This window comes from Mauremys mutica, chromosome 12 (assembly GCF_020497125.1).
Source record: "Mauremys mutica isolate MM-2020 ecotype Southern chromosome 12, ASM2049712v1, whole genome shotgun sequence".
Classification (NCBI taxonomy): Eukaryota; Metazoa; Chordata; order Testudines; family Geoemydidae; genus Mauremys; species Mauremys mutica.
Window position 1 is genome coordinate 75,515,980 of NC_059083.1, and position 16,479 is coordinate 75,532,458.

Below are 16,479 nucleotides of genomic sequence, written 5' to 3' on the forward strand. Positions count from 1 at the left end.
AGTGACCTACCTTAAAAGGCTGAAGTCAGATCATAATTTTTCCAGTCTTGTACTGTATTTGTATGTTATTTGCCCCAAAGCATAACAAGCAAAGCATTTTGTGACATGCATGCACACACAGTTAATAACATTTCTAAAGTTATTTTGCAAAACATGGTAATTGTGAAGAAAAATACTTGAAACAATATGATTGCTAAGCATTTTGAAGACAGAGCCACTAATACATTGCTAACAGGAAAGAGTTATTTGCAGAAATAAACCTGTTATACAAAATAGTTTGAGATTCATGCAGAGCCAGAAATTGGTTTCCAAAAGGGAAAGTTCCTTAGCAAAATTGTAAGGGAAAAATATTTTAAAATATAACAACCTACTTTCCTGAGAAATGTTATACTGTTTTTGTACATTATTTGGTATATGTATACCCAGCCACTAATATAATCCCATATGGGGAAAGCAAATTATTGCAAAAATAATAAAATAAGTGCAAGTCAAAAACACATTTCCGTGCACTTTGCCACAGAGGCTGGCATAAAAGACAGATTGGGGCATGCATAAATATCCAATAATGCATTTCTGAACGGGTACATGCTTTTTGAAAAATAAAAAGTTGCAGAAGGAAACCCCTATTGTCAATAAACCCTACCCCAGAAAATGCAGTTACATGTAGTTATGTCTGCAAATCCAATTATACATTTATTTAAAAAAAAACCCTCATTTAGAAATATGGTATATACTTATTTTGCAAGGAAAACAGATAATGAATTAATTTGCTCGTCCAAACCTGTTGTCCTGACCTAGGCAATTTGATGCATGCCCGTGTGACCTATTCCCCAGGAGGAAAGTTCCCGGGGGATGAGGGGGAGAGAAAAAAAGCAAGCAGAACCCACACGCTTCAACGCAGTCACTCCTAGCTCCGGCAGCCGCTTGCGGGGTGCGGGGGGAGCCAGCGGTGTCACTCCTGTTGCAAAACACTGCAAGGGGGGAGCCCACCTTGCCCAGTACCCCCCAGGACAGGAGCATGCCAGGCAGCCTGGCTGCTCCATGCCCTCACTCCGATCCTCCCCCGCTCCCCTTTGGGACGGGGCTCCCCGCTTTGATTCTACCACCACCAGCAGCCCCCCCCCCCCCCTGCCGGCCGGCCGGGCTCCCCTCTAACTTTCTTTGCTCTGCTCCTGGGCTGGGGGGAAGGAGAGAGGGGTGGGGGGAGGATTTTTTTTCCCACAATGCTTTGTGGGGACGTTGACAAGTGGATCCAAGATGGCGTAGAAAGTAATGACAGGTAAGTCAGGACTTCCCTATTCCCCCCCGGTGGGGGCCCAGGGGAGGGGGGCCCGGCCTGGGAGAGCCCCGGGGAGGGGATCGGGCCCCCCCCGAGGCCCAGCCGCCTCCCGGGGGCTCGGGCTGAGGCAGCTGGCCGGGCTGGAGGCTGAGCAGTGCCGGCTGGAGAGGGCCCTGCGTCTGCGGAGGGGCCTGCAGCAGCAGCAGCAGCTCGGGGGCTGTTTACAACCAGCCTCAGCCTGAGCCCGGGCGGCTGCTGAGCTGCCCCCCTGGGCGAGACACCCAGGGACAGAGAGACACCGCCCCAGGCCGGGCAGAGCTGGCAGATGCCTCCCACATAATTGGCTGCTCTCCTCCCCCCCACCCCCCGGGTCAGGGGTTTCTTCGGGGGTGGGGTTGGGGGGTGTGGGTCTTTGGGGTTTTTACACCGGGTGGGGGGAGTTGCTGACCCCAGGGTAGAAAAGGAGAGATTAAAAAAAATTTTTTTTTAGGATTTATTAAGAGGTAAAAAATAAAGTCAGATTTTAACAACTGCCTTAAAAATGAAACCCCAGATGAGCGAGGGCTTGGTAAACTTGCATTTTTGATTGCTACGGTGGGGCTGTCCCAAGGTAAGGCAATGTGAAGTGAGGAGACTTAACCCAAAAAGACCCTCTGAGATCACTGTTTATGCACTGAAAATCTTGTGGAAGCTAAAAAGTGGAAAGGTCTTATTGAACCCTCCGTCTGTCCCCAAACAAAGCCTTAACAATTCTTTTAGGGCGGAAACCTGCAAACAGAGACACCAGTTCTGGCTAGGATTTCTCCCATGACTGACGTTATCTGCATTTAAGTGTTGGAAGGACCAGCTTCTTGTAGTAATTTTCATGCATCTGAGAAGTTGGTTGGTCTGACTATATCAGAGTTGATCAAGCTGTGGTAGTTTTGAGTAAAGGGAGATTTTAAATGTATAATTGACACAAGACACAATAAATTCCTTCCTTTTACTGGATGAAAACACTCTTACAAACTGTACTTTAATATGAATTGCAAAATGAGTGAGGATTTGGCATATTAGCATTATTGTTTTTCACAGAGACAGTCCCAGCTTGGTTGATTTTGAAGAGGGAGATTTAAAATAATGAGTAAGATGTAACATAACTGCAATCTGACTGAAAAAACAGTGGAAAAAAATCAGTCATGAGATTTAGAACTGCTTTCCAATTAATGACCTAAATAGCAGATCTGCATTCAGCATGGCTGGTCAAGCTGGCATATTGTGAATAGGAGGTATTTTCATCATTTTTCTACTCCCCCAAAATAGCATTACTGAAATAGTGAAAAAAATAAAATAACAATCCTTTGTTGAAGGAACAGACACTTTGTAAAAAAACAATTAAAAAACTGATCACAACATGAGTCAACTTGTCAAGTTCATGTCATTGTTTTCCCTCATGGGATGATTGGAAGGAGTGAGATTTATAATATTTATAAATTGCAAAATTTTATTGAAACAATTAGTTGTAAGATGGACACCTGCTTTAAAAATTAAGCACAACATGAGTGAAAAGTTAGTAGGTCTGAAAACATCAGAGCTGGTTTTGATGGGAGAATTTGAGTGGGCAGTAGTAATTCCTCCAATCCCTAGACAAGGCAGGACATTTTAAATGTTAAATTGAAACAAACGAGGAAAAATCCTACATCCAACAAGTGAGTGCTACTTCATTAATCTGAAAGCAGTTTTATAAAGATTGAAGGATTCTCCCTCAAGATGAATGAGATTATGGCAGGCCTGGTTTTCACTGCATACAATTGTTAGGAGCAGGGGATGTATTCAGTTTTCTGTGTCTCAGCTTTACTCTAGTCCACAGAACTGTATGCCTTTATTGTTAAGCAAAGTAGCAGCCAGAAGGCGTGCAATATATTCTATTTTCATTTTATTCTGTTAACACAATTTTAAACTTTTAGTTCAGGAAAAATTGGAGCTGTAACCTCCCCAAGTGAGGTGTATAATGTAAATTTTATTCCCAGTCCTCCCCCTTAATTCTTATTGTATGAACATAGGTTATTTTCAATGAGCTAGATTAATTGGTGGGAAAAAATCAGTATTTTAGAGCTGTAGTTCTGAAATTTGAAAGGCTGTAGAAGTTTATATTTTATTTGTTCGAGTGACTAAAGGTTAAAGTGAGATATGCAAGCAGCACATTAACCCACATTTTGTTTGCAATCAAGTCTATTTGCAAGGACTCCTGCCCCTGTATGGAGTCCCATTGAGTGCAGAGGGGCTCTTTGTGGGCATATGGGTCCATGTTAGCAGCTGTGATTGCAGAATCAGGGCCTTCATTTGTAATTAATTTTTTTCTGTTTCGGGTCTAGACACACAGAGAGAACTTTCCATCTCAGTGTGAAATAAAAATATATGTAATGGTAGATAAGAGTGTTTGGGGAGGGTGTGAGGCCTGGTGGGTCAAGCACTGAATCTGATTGGTGATTGGGCAAGTTGCTTCACCCCTATACCTTCTCATTTCCCCCATCTGTAAAATGAGGATAATGATATTGACCTCCTTTGTAAACAGCCTTGAGTTCTATGGATGAAAAACACTATATCAGAGCTAGGTATAATGATTGTTGTTCTTTGCATCTGTTAATTGGATAGTTTGATGAAATTTTCCTGCAACGCGGATAATTATTTTGCTTGCTTAAATTCCCCTTGCGATTTTAGTTCAATCTTTTCCTCACTTCCAGTGTGGGTTTTTTTTTTAAGCAGTTGTGTCCTATCATTCTGCATTAGTTACTGCGTTTCATCCTACAGGTGGCTTCATTTTAGTAGTGACTAAATTAGCAAAGAGCTTTGGGATGACATAGGCTGGGGGCCAGGATCTGGGACACAAAGCATAAGTAGGGAGAGCCTGCTTGGGGAATGAGCGGGAATTGTGGAGCTGCTTTGTGGCTACTACTGCAGCCTCGGGGTTGGAATATCTTGTGCAGCTGGTGTGCTCCCCTTCTTGGAGCAGGGGGATGGCAGGAAATGGCTGGTGGGTCAATGTAGATCAAGAAGCCATGGATTTTAATGAATCTCTGTGCATCCAGCCCTGATTTGCTCCCTAAAATCTACTTGAGCCCCTGGTACAGGGGGCATTTAGCCTGAGGAGGCCCTGTCATGGTTGTCTTCTTGGAACAGCATCACAATGTTCCACTTCAACTGAAGTCCTCCGGCTGCTTAGTATGGAGGAGGAAATGGCAGCAGGATTTTTGTGCTAAATCTCTTCTCCCACTCATCTATCAGGGTTGTGCGTTTATTATTATTTATTATTTGTGTTGCGGAAATACCTCAAGGCCAGGACCCCATTGTGCTACAAACACTGAACAATATTTTATTCTATTTTTTTCCCTTTAAATTTATAAATTGGATGATGGATTAGGGATTATCAGAACAAATAAACAATTTTTTTTGTTTCCCCATTTGTTTTACCATTTCTTTAGCAACCCTTGGTGATAGGCCTCCTCTTAAAAGCCCCAGCCTTATCTAGGAGAATGTATGTAGGAAAATAGTATATGTATATTCCAGCCTCTTCATTCCAGATTCAAGTAAAGGGAGTTTGGTACTATTCATCCTTTTTTCCAAAGAAAAAGAGGAAGAGAACACTAAAACAGACATTGCCATTTGAAAAGTTCATATAGGACATACTTTTCAATAAAAAAACAGACAGCGCTTAAGAGAGTTTCATGGGAAGTTTTAACCAGGAAAACAGGCCAACCTTTTCTCTTCTCTCCACCTGTTGCTGCCAGGAGACTTTGTTCAGCATCTGAGCCCTTTTCCTAATCTTTTTGGCAAAAAAAATCCCTCCTATAGACAGTGATTTTAGTTCACTGCAAAGTCAGATTGCTGTCTGGAAACACAGACTGGCATGTGGTGATTTTGTTATGGTGGTGGTGATATGTAATGCAAATGTCTTGTGCAAAAATAAATCTTTTATATAGTGCTTTCCTCCCTTCCCCACATAAGTGCTTTACAAAGTGAGATCCAAACTATACACGGAAGTGTACTCATTTCTGGAGTGAAACACTGAAAACTGTGTGCTAATTTAGGAAAGGTGGTAAAAAATACAGTATCCAGTTGAAACTGCATGGAGAATTTAAGCATGCAGAATGTAATTACCTAAATTGAAATTTGTCTTCCTGTTGCCTTTCCACTGCAATGGCAAGTTAGAATGTCTGACTTAGCTACAGTGGGTATAATACCTTGGCTACGTGTTTCTCTGTTTGTGGCATGCTCAAGGATTCTGTGGGCAGTCACAATGCCATCTACAGCAACTCTCAGTTTTTTATCTCATCTTTTTTCCCTTTGTGCCCAAATGATCACATTGCAGGTTCATGATGTGAAAGCCAGACTCTAGGCAGAGGCAACAGCAAGCCCAAGACCCTTAGTTTTTCACGAAGGCCATTTTAAAAGTCTTGAGATGCTCCATTCCACAACTAAAAGTTCTCATCTTTTGCCATTGCCCCATCCCATTTATAAGGGAGCAGTGAGCTACCAGATTTTCTGACTGTTGTGGTGTGTGTTGAATCTTTGTCAGATCAGAGTTAAAAGTAACCGCACACATTAGCAGAAAGGAGAATAGGTATTAATAGTAAATCATCTTGCTTGTCCAAGAAGCAATAGCCCCTGTATGCTAGCACTGCTGCTGAGTCACTAGAAAACTTGTTGCAGTGATATTATGTACTAAGTCACTACTGCAATCCCCTGCCTGGTTTGTTTCTGTTGTGTGGCCTCAGGAAATACCTCTGGGATCAAGAATGGCCAGATAAAGGTGTATGTTTTGTAACCTTTGGGTTATATATTGGCTGGGACTACATCTCATGAACTACCCTCATTTAATCAATGGGAGGACTAATGCTTCTAAGAGCTCTAGTGAGTAAACTGGAGGGATAAGAATAATAGGACAGGAGATCAGAATTTGTATATTTCGGAGTTATAGGAGTTAAGTGAAAGTTAGGATCTACTGCCTCTGGAGCAGCATTTGCTTGTTCCAAGCTGGCTTTGTGGCCATTAGAGTGTTATCCAGAAACAGTGGCAATGCCTTTCAGCTTCTCTATCACATTGTGCTGAGATTGTTTAGCAAGATTTTTGTATAGCTACACATTATAAAAATATTGTTTACCACTGACATTTAAAGTTACACTGCTTAGAACTTTGGGACATCCATGTTACAAACCGAAACCTACTGACTGTATGGTAAAAAAGGAAATAAGTAACTCTGCCGAAGTTGAAGACTGCTGCTCTTGAGAATCTGCATTGTCACAGTAGCAGAAGTGTTTAATATAAGGTTAATTTGCTGGCAAAATATACATTGGTTTAGCAAACCAAAAAAGTAACATAACTTTGCGGAGAAAAATATGGAGGTCCTCACAATAAAAAGTAGAGTTGTGACTAAGGAGATGCACAAGAAAGTGGTTTTTATTCATATATTATTCTAATTTCTTGCATGGTTATTTCATTTTCTCCTAGGGTATCTTTAAAAAAAAAAGCTATATACTTCTGCAAAAGAATGTTCCCTCCCCAGAGCTCATCGAAATTCCTCACCAACTAATGGGATTCCCAACTATTCTTAGAGAGTCACAAGATAACATCCAGCAAATAACTTTTTAGACTCTGAGCTTGTGCCATCTCATGAGTCAAGCAAAATCGGGTTTTCTTCTTCTCCTCTTGCTTAGAGAGGAGACCTCCAAGGAAAATCCTAGGGTTGCTTAGGAGATTGGCAATTTTCAGGGGCTGTGCTTCTCAGTCAGTACTAAAGTGTCATCCTAGGATAGCATTGTGTCCATGATATTATTGGAAGTGCTGTTTTGGTTATAGAGTTTGTGTTTATAGGATTGGGGCACTTTGGTCAACTCCTACAGCACTTGCCTGTAAGATGGCGAAGGATGGCCAACATGGCTTCCGAATAAGTGAGTGACTTTTGTTTTGCTAGCCTTAGGCTAGTTAGACACACACACTTTCTCTTTCTTGCCAGAATTGGGGTCCACAGCTCCATTTGAAATATTTTAGAGGTCCACAAATGAAAAAAAGTTCAAAACAACTAGTTTACATGATAACTGGGAGCAAGCCTCCCAGGCTGGGTAGACAAGCTCATTGTTCCGGAGAAGACTCTAGCTACTCACCCAAGCTTAGATCCTGAGCTGCTGCCCAAGCTGCAACACCCACGCTGCTATTTTTAGTGTGCTGGTTTGAGCCGAGCTAGCGTGAGTCTGTCTCCACAGGATGGGAGGCATGTGCCCAACTACTATGTAGCCATACTCTTAGGCTACATCTACACTACAGCCATGATCAATGCTCTGAGATCAATCCACTGGCGGTTGATTTAGTGGGTCTAGTGAAGACCCGCCAAATCGACAGCAGATCGCTCTCCAGTCGACCCCTGTACTCTGCTCCCGACGAGAAAAGTACCGGGAAGGTAAGTCGACAGGAGAGTTTCTCCCATCGACACCCCACCCACCCACCCCCATCCGTGGTGTAGACCCTGCGGTAACTCGACCTAAGGTACGTCGACTCCAGCTACGTTATTCACATAGCTGGAGTTGTGTAGCATAGGTCGACTTACCGCGGTAGTGTAGACATAGCCTCAGTCATCAGGTTTGCAGGACTGGGATATGTCAAAAGTGGAAAATGTTCTTGTACGAAAATGAAAATTGAACATTTCAGGACAAATTGTTCTGGCAGCACGCAGTAGGACTGCACCACTGAGACTTGGAACCACTGAGCTGTCGGGAAAGAGAATTTCTCATGGGTTTCCCAGAAAGGGATATGATGAGACAAATAATTTCTTACTTTTAAAAAAAATTTTACTGCAGAAATCTGAGAGAGTTATGATCTGAGCACAGGACCATGAGCTGGAAACTCCGGAGTTTAAGGCTATGTCTACACTTAATTTGCTGCAGTGCTTCAGTGTAGACACTACAGCAATGGGAGTAGCTAGTCCACCTCCTTGACAGGTGGTAGCTAGAAGAATTCTTCTGTCGACTTAGTACTGTCTATACTGGGGGTTAGATCAGCTTAACTATGTCACTTGGGGGGGGGTGATTTTTCACATCCCGAGTGATATAGCTGGGTTGACCTAACTTTTTTTAGTGTAGACCTGGCCTAATTGTGTAGACCTGGCCTAGTTAAGACTAAAGATAGAAGACTGAAGACTAAAGACTGAAGATGAAGTGCTAAATATAATATTCAAAGCATTATGAGAGATGTTTGTAGTATATCTGTTGTCTTTGAATCTGTGAAACGTGTTTTAAAACATTCCGCATAGACACCTATACCTACAAAGGAATGCTTGGAGGCCTTGTTCTGTTACTGCAACTGGTATTAATTAGAGTGACATGAGTAAACCCCATGCACCGCTTTGAAAATGAAAGGGACAGATATTGGATCGTAGCCGAGATCCACAAGTACTTGTGCCCACAGCCGATGCTTTGGAAAAAATACTTTTAGCAAAGTCTGACAAGCCAGCACTGGACAGTATTGGGAATTGAAAGCTCACTGTGCAACTATGGGATTACCAGAATTCTCCAATATTGTAATTAAATTTTATATTTCAGTGGTGCCCAGAGATGCCAATCAGGGTCCTGTTGTGCCGGGTGCTGTTCAGATACCTAGTAAGAACTATTATTATGTGTAAGGCTAAAATTTAGTCATGGGCATTTTTAGTAAAAGTCATGGACAAGTCACGGGTAATAAACAAAAATTCATGGGCCCTGACCTGTCCATGACTTGTACTATAAATACTCCAACTAAATCTTTGATGTTCTGGAGGGGGCCGTGAGTGCAGCTGCTGCTCTGGAGGGGGGCCTCTGGGGCTCCTGCTGGTGCTGGGGGGTGCCTCTGGGGCTCCTGCTGGTGCTGGGGGGTGCCTCTGGGGCTCCTGCTGGTGCTGGGGGGTGCCTCTGCAGCTCCTGCTGGTGCTGGGGGGAATCCACGGTGCCCACTGGTTCCTGGGGGAGAGGGGCGGCACAGGATCACTGCTGCTGGCAGGGGACAGCCCTGCCGGCCCGGGACCGCCATCGCCGCTGCTGGCAGGGGACAGCCCCACTGGCCCAGGTCGCAGCAGCCGCTGCCCACGGGGGGTGGCGTGGGAATCCCACAGCTTTGGCGGGGGGGGGGCCCAGGACCGCTGCTATTGCGGGGGGGTGGTAAGGCTGACCCTGGGGCCACCTCAGCTGCTTGGGTGGCCCTAGAGTCAGTCACACCCGCTGGCTGCAAAAGTCATGGAGATCCTGGAAAGTCACAGAATCAGTGACTTCTGTGACCTCTATGACAGACTCACCGACTTAATTATGTGATCGTTGGTGAATCTTTCTATTAAGATATGATCCACACCGTGGAAACATTTGAGAACATCTATTTGAGACAGAGCAGTAAGAACACGTAACTGTACAGGATACAGGCTACTGCAGTTTAACTGGGGGACTGGGCTATTATGAACAATTGTTTTATGTCTAGAAGGAGATTTTCTTTAAAGAAGCTGAAAGAATTGCAGGCGAGGCTGGTAATACTGCCCATTATTAAGGTAGCCTGACATTTCCTATAATAAAACTCTGTTTTTGATTGCTTATCGCTTTGCCAAACTTTAACCATTTGGGCTGAAATTTTCTGACAGGCTTTATAAAAAAACCAAAATAATTCACCCAAAACAGTTTAGTCGTTTCCAAGAACCAGGTTAGGGGTGAAATACATTGTTAAAAATTCGGGCATCCTTTTCATTGAAAAATTCTAGCACCACCTCTGCTTTGGATCAGGGACTTGAAATTTGGGGGGGCAGCTTTGTTTCAGGGATGTGTATTTTGTCAGCTTCATGAAAATCTGTCCAAATTTGGCGAAAATAAAAGATTTTGAAAAATTCCCAAATATTCTGTCCACACTGTGCATGCTGCAGATGGGCTAAGCAGGACTTTCTCTGTAATTGTAGCTCTGGTCTGCTGTGTTCTGTCCTGGGTTCAGGGCACTTTCTCCTGTGCTCTCTGTGTCCCCCCCCACCCCCCACTGGGCTATGGGAGTGTGGAGGAAGAAGCCGCCTGATCTGAATTCAGAGAGGGCAAGAACTGGACCCTCAGACTGGGTGGGGAAGTAGACTGAGACAAGAGGTTTGGGGGTTGGAGAGGTGGCCCGGAGGCTAGTGGGGGAGGGGGAAAGAGGGAAATTGAAGCTGGGAGTTTGGATGGGGGAGGAGACTGGGTTAGAGAACCAGTGGGGCAGGGTGCCAGGAGGGAACATCGACCTGACAAAGCTGGGGTACAGCAGGAGAACTGGTACTGGTTGGGCACAGAGACTGGAACAGAGATTCAGATGGAATGACGTGGGAGACTGGAACTCGGAGTCAGTGGGGATGAGAAATGTGGACAGGAAGGAGGGTGAATGGACGCCAGAGTAGGGGAGCGAGACCGATTGGCTGAAGAGCTGGGAAGTGATGGGAGTAACGGAACAGCTGGGCATGGAGGCTGGGAGTGGGGAGAGGGAGACTGGGATGGAGTGTTCAGAAGGGTCAGACTAGGACTGGATAAGTGAGGAGAATAACACTGCAATGAGAAGCCTGAGCAGTGGAGACTGAGACTGGCTAGGGGAGGACAATAGGATCAGGACGAGGAGCCAGGAGTAGGGAAAAGAGAGGACTGGGCTAGGGACAAGTTGGAGAGTACAGAGCAGATGGGTCACACTAGAGCACACTCCCCCCATCGCCTAGAATAGAACCCAAGATCCCTGAGTCTCACCATTCCTCTGGTGTCAGCAGATGTCTGTGAAACACACTGGCATAGTGCCCCATCCTCTCATGCTGCTCTACATAAAGGATGCTGCTGTTAGTTACCCTGTTAGCTCAAGTGGCAGAGGTCTGTGTGATGGAACTAAAGGTCCCAACTCTACTTGCTGATGAGTTGGTTTCAATATGATGCTGTGTGATGGAATTTCTGTTTACTCTTTAAAAAATCTGGGAAATTATACACAGGAAAAACCTGTTAAAAGAACATTATTAAGGTTGCAGAGTCATGCATTCAAAAGTTAGGAAATGCCTCAGTTAAGGTTATGTGAGCAACTCCCTTGAACACATGTATTATGATACAGTTGTTAATTACAAGATTATATACTATTTTTTCCAAAGGACCCCTGCCTCATTCAGTGCAAAGGATGGACCTGCTCTGAGGATGAATCAGGGTTGTATACAGAAGGAGGCTGTTGTCTGTAGGACCATTGCCTCATTTGTTGCATAAGTTGGAAGGTGTGTAATGAATGAAATAGGAGATAACAAGATGAGAAGAGGTGGTCTCATGAATAAAGCAGTTGAATGCTGCCCTGGAGAATTGGATTCTATCCCTGCCTCTGCCACAGAGTTCCCATGTGATGCTGGGCAAATGACTTAACCTAACTTTTCACAGGTGGTCTCTACTAGTATGTTCCTCATTTTTTGGGTGCTTGGTTTGAGACAATGGGGTCTGATTTGAAAAAGGGCTGAGCACTCACAGCTTCCACTGAAGTCAGTTGGAGCTATGCTTGAATATATGGAGTGCTATAGTATGCTAAGTACTCTGAAAAATCAGGTCCAAGGTACACCTCTACCCTGATATAACGCCACCTGATATAACATGAATTCGGATGTAACGTGGTAAAGCAGCGCTCAAGGGGGGTGGGGCTGGGCGCTCCAGCGGATCAAATCAAGTTCGATATAACACGGTTTAACCTATAACACGGTAAGATTTTTTGGCTCCTGAGGACAGCGTTATATCGAGGTAGAGGTGTATGTCGAATTGGAAACCCAAACGTAGTGGAATTTTGACCTTAATCTCTCTGTGCCCAGTTCCCCATCTCTAAAATGGGAATATAATACCACCTCATCTCAGGGAAGTGTTGCGTATCATAGAATAGCCCCCAAGGAAATCACATTTCCGACTTTAGGGCAGGATTTGAATAGCGAGCAGTAAAATAAGGCTCGAAGCCACACATTGAACAATGTGGGAAAAACACCATATTGAATTGATGCTCAGTGAATGAGCACTGTCCATTCATTATGTGCACTGAATGAGGTAGGGGTCCTGTGGAAGAAGTAAAATGTGATCATGTATTATAATGCTGCATACAAGGAGGTGAATTAAGATTGTACAGGCAATTCTGGCGCGCGCACGCACACACACACACACTTGTAACACTTTATGGACAGCCGTGAAAAAATGGATCACTTGAAAGGCTGTAGATCAAGAAGTTAGTGATGTAGTTGTGATGGATGAGGCAGTTAGATCTATACATTGTGTAAGTAATTTTCAGATTCTAAGCCAGAGGTCTCGATTTGCTCAACAGATACCTTGTTAAAGGCTGCTGACGTGACACGGCTAAATCAGTTTGACAAATCCCTTGACTAGAAGTTGTCAGTGTAAATTGGGTAGAGGTTTCGAGGAGATAACACATGCAATTTAAATAGGGGATAAGAATCCTAGGGGGCCACTAGCTGAAATTAATTGAAAGGTCTTGAAACGGTCTTTCTTTTTTTCCTTATCCATTTTCTCCACATATAATGTCACTGTCAGTGTCAGTGCAGACTCTCCCACTAATTCCAAAGTAAAAACAAAAGGAATCAGTAAACAAAATAAAAGCTTATGGGTATCTGTATTGAAATCTGTCTCAACATGTTATAAATTCTTATAATTTACCATACGTGATGTCCGTAGAGTTCAAAGGCTGCAGGTGTTGGGGTCAGATCTTTGCTTAATGTAAAATACCATCCCATTTTTATTGTTGATTTGTGAGGATAAACCCTGCTTTAAGCCTCCAAGGATTGGCTACCACCCATCCATTCTGAAGCTGGGTCCCAGTCCCGCAGCCCTTATTCAGTAGATGTGAATGGGACTACTCACATGAGTAAAGATTGACCACTTGCCCTTTTGATAGGCTGTCCTCTCCTTGGCCTTTCTTCTAGGTGGAAAGACAATACAAATACTTACTCATTCAGTGAGTGTCTTTAAGTTAAAAGATGTGGTGTTTTTGGAGCACTCTACCTCATTATATTCCTTCTAAGATCTAGTCATATCACCTTTCTCACAGGCCATGTAGCTGAAGTTCTGAAGTGCTGCTGTGCTATAGTCAACCCTAGACATAAGTTTTCTTCTTGCTCTAGACTGATTTCAGATTTCACATCAGTTTTGAACATAGGGCCATTTTACCTGCAATTGCACAACATTATAAATGGAGTAATTCATCTCTTTCTAGAAAACAGGTTAGATTGTCAGCTGTTTGGGGCAGGGACTTAGCCTTTGTAGTGTTCTGTGAAATGCATAACACGCTTCTGAGTGCTGCATAAATAGTATTACTGCAGTAGCCTTATGACCAGCGTGTGAATGCGAGAGATATTTGTTACTATGCTTTTGAAGAAAACAGAAGCAACCTTTAATTTTTCCCTTTTACTTCCATCCCACACATCTGGGAGGTAGCATTCTTTTTGCAATATAATTCATAATTCTTTTGCATTGATGTCATTATCTACTCTCCTGTTATTAAGTATTGGTTTGTGGATGTACTATTGTTCATGGTACAGTACAGCTATCAGACTGAGCTGAGAGTGCAGTAGGAAAGTAGAATTCTTTGCCTGCAAAGAGCTTTGTTTTCTTTTCTCATGATGTGCAACTTTATTTTGCGGTTCTTAGCTGGAACAACACTCTTTTGTGGTTTGATTTATTTTCTTAAAAATATAGGCAAAGGTAAGTAAGTTTCTATTATCATTATAGATGAGAAAAATAAGTAACAATAATAATTTTAACTAATCTAAAGGACTCGAGTGGCAACTTGGAGTTACAATCAGCCTCATCCAGAGTTGTGGGTGAGCCTTAAAATTGGGTCAGTAGAAACTTAAGAGTCTATTATGGTTTTGTAATGTATATATTTTTAGTTACTATGTAAGATGATATAGTTGTTGGTACGCATATTATTTCTTATTTTACTAAAATAACATTGTCTGATTTATGCTGGATCTTTGCTAAGTGTTGACAGTTAAACACTGATGAGTCATCGTTTTTTGTCTGTAAAATGTTGATGCAATCACAGACACAGTGAGATGATAGTTAACAGGTTGTTTGTATGTAACATTTATTTTTACTGTGTAGTGTACTAGTCTGCTTTATTCCAGTTTATAAAATTATAAAATGCACCCACCCAGAGCTCTAGGTGCATGTGTAAATGAAAAAAACAAACACCACATTCGCTGGTAATTTGAAAAAAAAAAATCTAGAACATGTTCAAGTCACAGGGGCCTTGTCCTTATCTGCTATCCAACTTCCATCCTTCTCCTAATGAAAAATTTACCACAAGCCCCTTAGCAGATTTTTAAGATCTTCCGCTATGAGTAGTTCACATTCCATTTTCACCAGTGATAATAAATTGCATAAGCTCACTGTCTTTCTTGAGCTGCACCATGTGTAGTGCTGGGCACATGGTAAAGTGATTGTATGTTTACTATTTCATATGCTTTTTCTCTAATTTGTCTTAGTATCGAATGTCTTTTAATTAGAATCACTACTCACAGTTTTGAAACCTCTGATTTGTAAAGACTGTGTGGTTGTATTGTGTTTTATATAATGACATAGTTTGTATGATGAGCATCAGGATCAATAAAGTTATTGATTGCTGCTGATGGAAATTTTATGGCCAAATCCTGCAGTCCTTATCCTGACAAAACTCCAAATAAAGTCAGTAATTGACATGAAATGAAAGTTTTGTCTGAGTAAAGATTGTAGGATTTGGTCCTTATTAATTAATACTCTTTCTCCCAATGTTTAGACATTTAATAAAATTCATTTAGTAACTTCTTTTTTATTAATATTTTAGACTGGGATGTTTGGGTTCCAACCCCTCCCAATTGGTAGTGTTCTGGTCTTTAAACTTGAATTTTCTTTCTGCTGCCAGCTTATTTTCTCACTCTTAAATTATTTAAACATAGATTTTTGTGTTTAATTCACTGTAGATCTGTGAATCGTACCCTATTTAAGAGGTAGACAAGAACAGCTTTCATGCTAAATCCGCCACTCACTTAGCTCTAATAATTAGGTACTCTAAGTGAAATCTAGTAATAATCATAATAAAAGAAACCTCCATTGGGCTTTTGTTGTCTCTTTAAAATAATTGCCAGGAAGCCATCTCACAGTGCTTCTGGCTTGGAGCAGAGCTGTTTGTGGAGTGCACGAGAAATGGGGGGGCAGTTGGGGGAGGCCGTGCCCCCTGTTTCCTCTGCCTAATAATGGGTCTGATTCATAACTCCTCAGTTTAAAAATTTCAGGGTGTGGCTCAGGGAGCTCATTTTCAATTTTCAATTTCGTTTTCTTTTTAAGACATTGCTATGCAGGGCCAGAGGTTGGACACCACTGCTCTATCATTAATCTTCGACTTGAGAGGTTAATGCTTGTTAAAATATGCAAATATTTACTGAATTGCCTACTTTGTAAATGTACAAATGGGCATACAAGACCTTGATCCTAATCCTTGTGCCATTGCGGTTAGAAGGATCAGGCCACATCATCTGTTGGTTGACTAGGTAGTGGATTCTCTGCAGTGGATTGAGAAAGAACCTAGATCTGTTTGCCTTAGCTGGTTAGCTGTCAGCTTGTCTGCTTTATCATAGGCTTTGGCTCCATAAAATACACCGTTAAGCTGTGATGTGTAGTGGTGCACAATCATGGGCTGAACTTCTTCCAAAATACTAAACTTGTAGTTCAGTTCTGCTGTCTCTCCTCCTCCACTTAGTTTTGGTTTGTTGTTGGACCAACTATCCAGTCATGATGTAATTCTTCAAAAGCCTCTTGTGTGCCAGGAAGGATGGCGTTTACATTAGAATAGATGAGCTAGATGATTTTGTTGTTTATAGCTCTTCCTTCCCACCTCATCATTCCTCTTTTCCTACTGCTTCAAAAACACTGAGGCTGGAAATTCTTTATTGGGGGTGGGGGGCCAGACTAACTCCCCTTCCAAAACTTGGAGGAATGGATTATTAGGTAAATTTGCCCATGCTAAAGTGCCATCTCCAGAAGGTGCTGGATGAGGAGCTAAAAAACCTCTTCAGTTTCTTGGATTATCCTAGGGAAGAACTACATAAACTCTTGCCTGTGTGGTATTTAGTCTTGCATTGTTATCACATGGATTGTAGTGTCAAACCATATCCTAAAACTGTATAAAACATAATTAAAACGTTGATACTTTATTAC

General features: G+C 42.5%; 1 protein-coding gene across 1 annotated transcript in view; it reads left to right on the forward strand.

The window, feature by feature from the left end:
* The first annotated feature begins 1,233 nt into the window (after positions 1–1,233).
* HELZ (helicase with zinc finger) overlaps positions 1,234–16,479 on the forward strand; it is a 137,263-nt gene continuing 122,017 nt past the window's right edge. The window contains exon 1 of the mRNA XM_044982944.1: positions 1,234–1,279. The gene's annotated coding sequence lies outside the window, so the exon portion shown is untranslated. The remainder of the gene's footprint in view (positions 1,280–16,479) is intronic.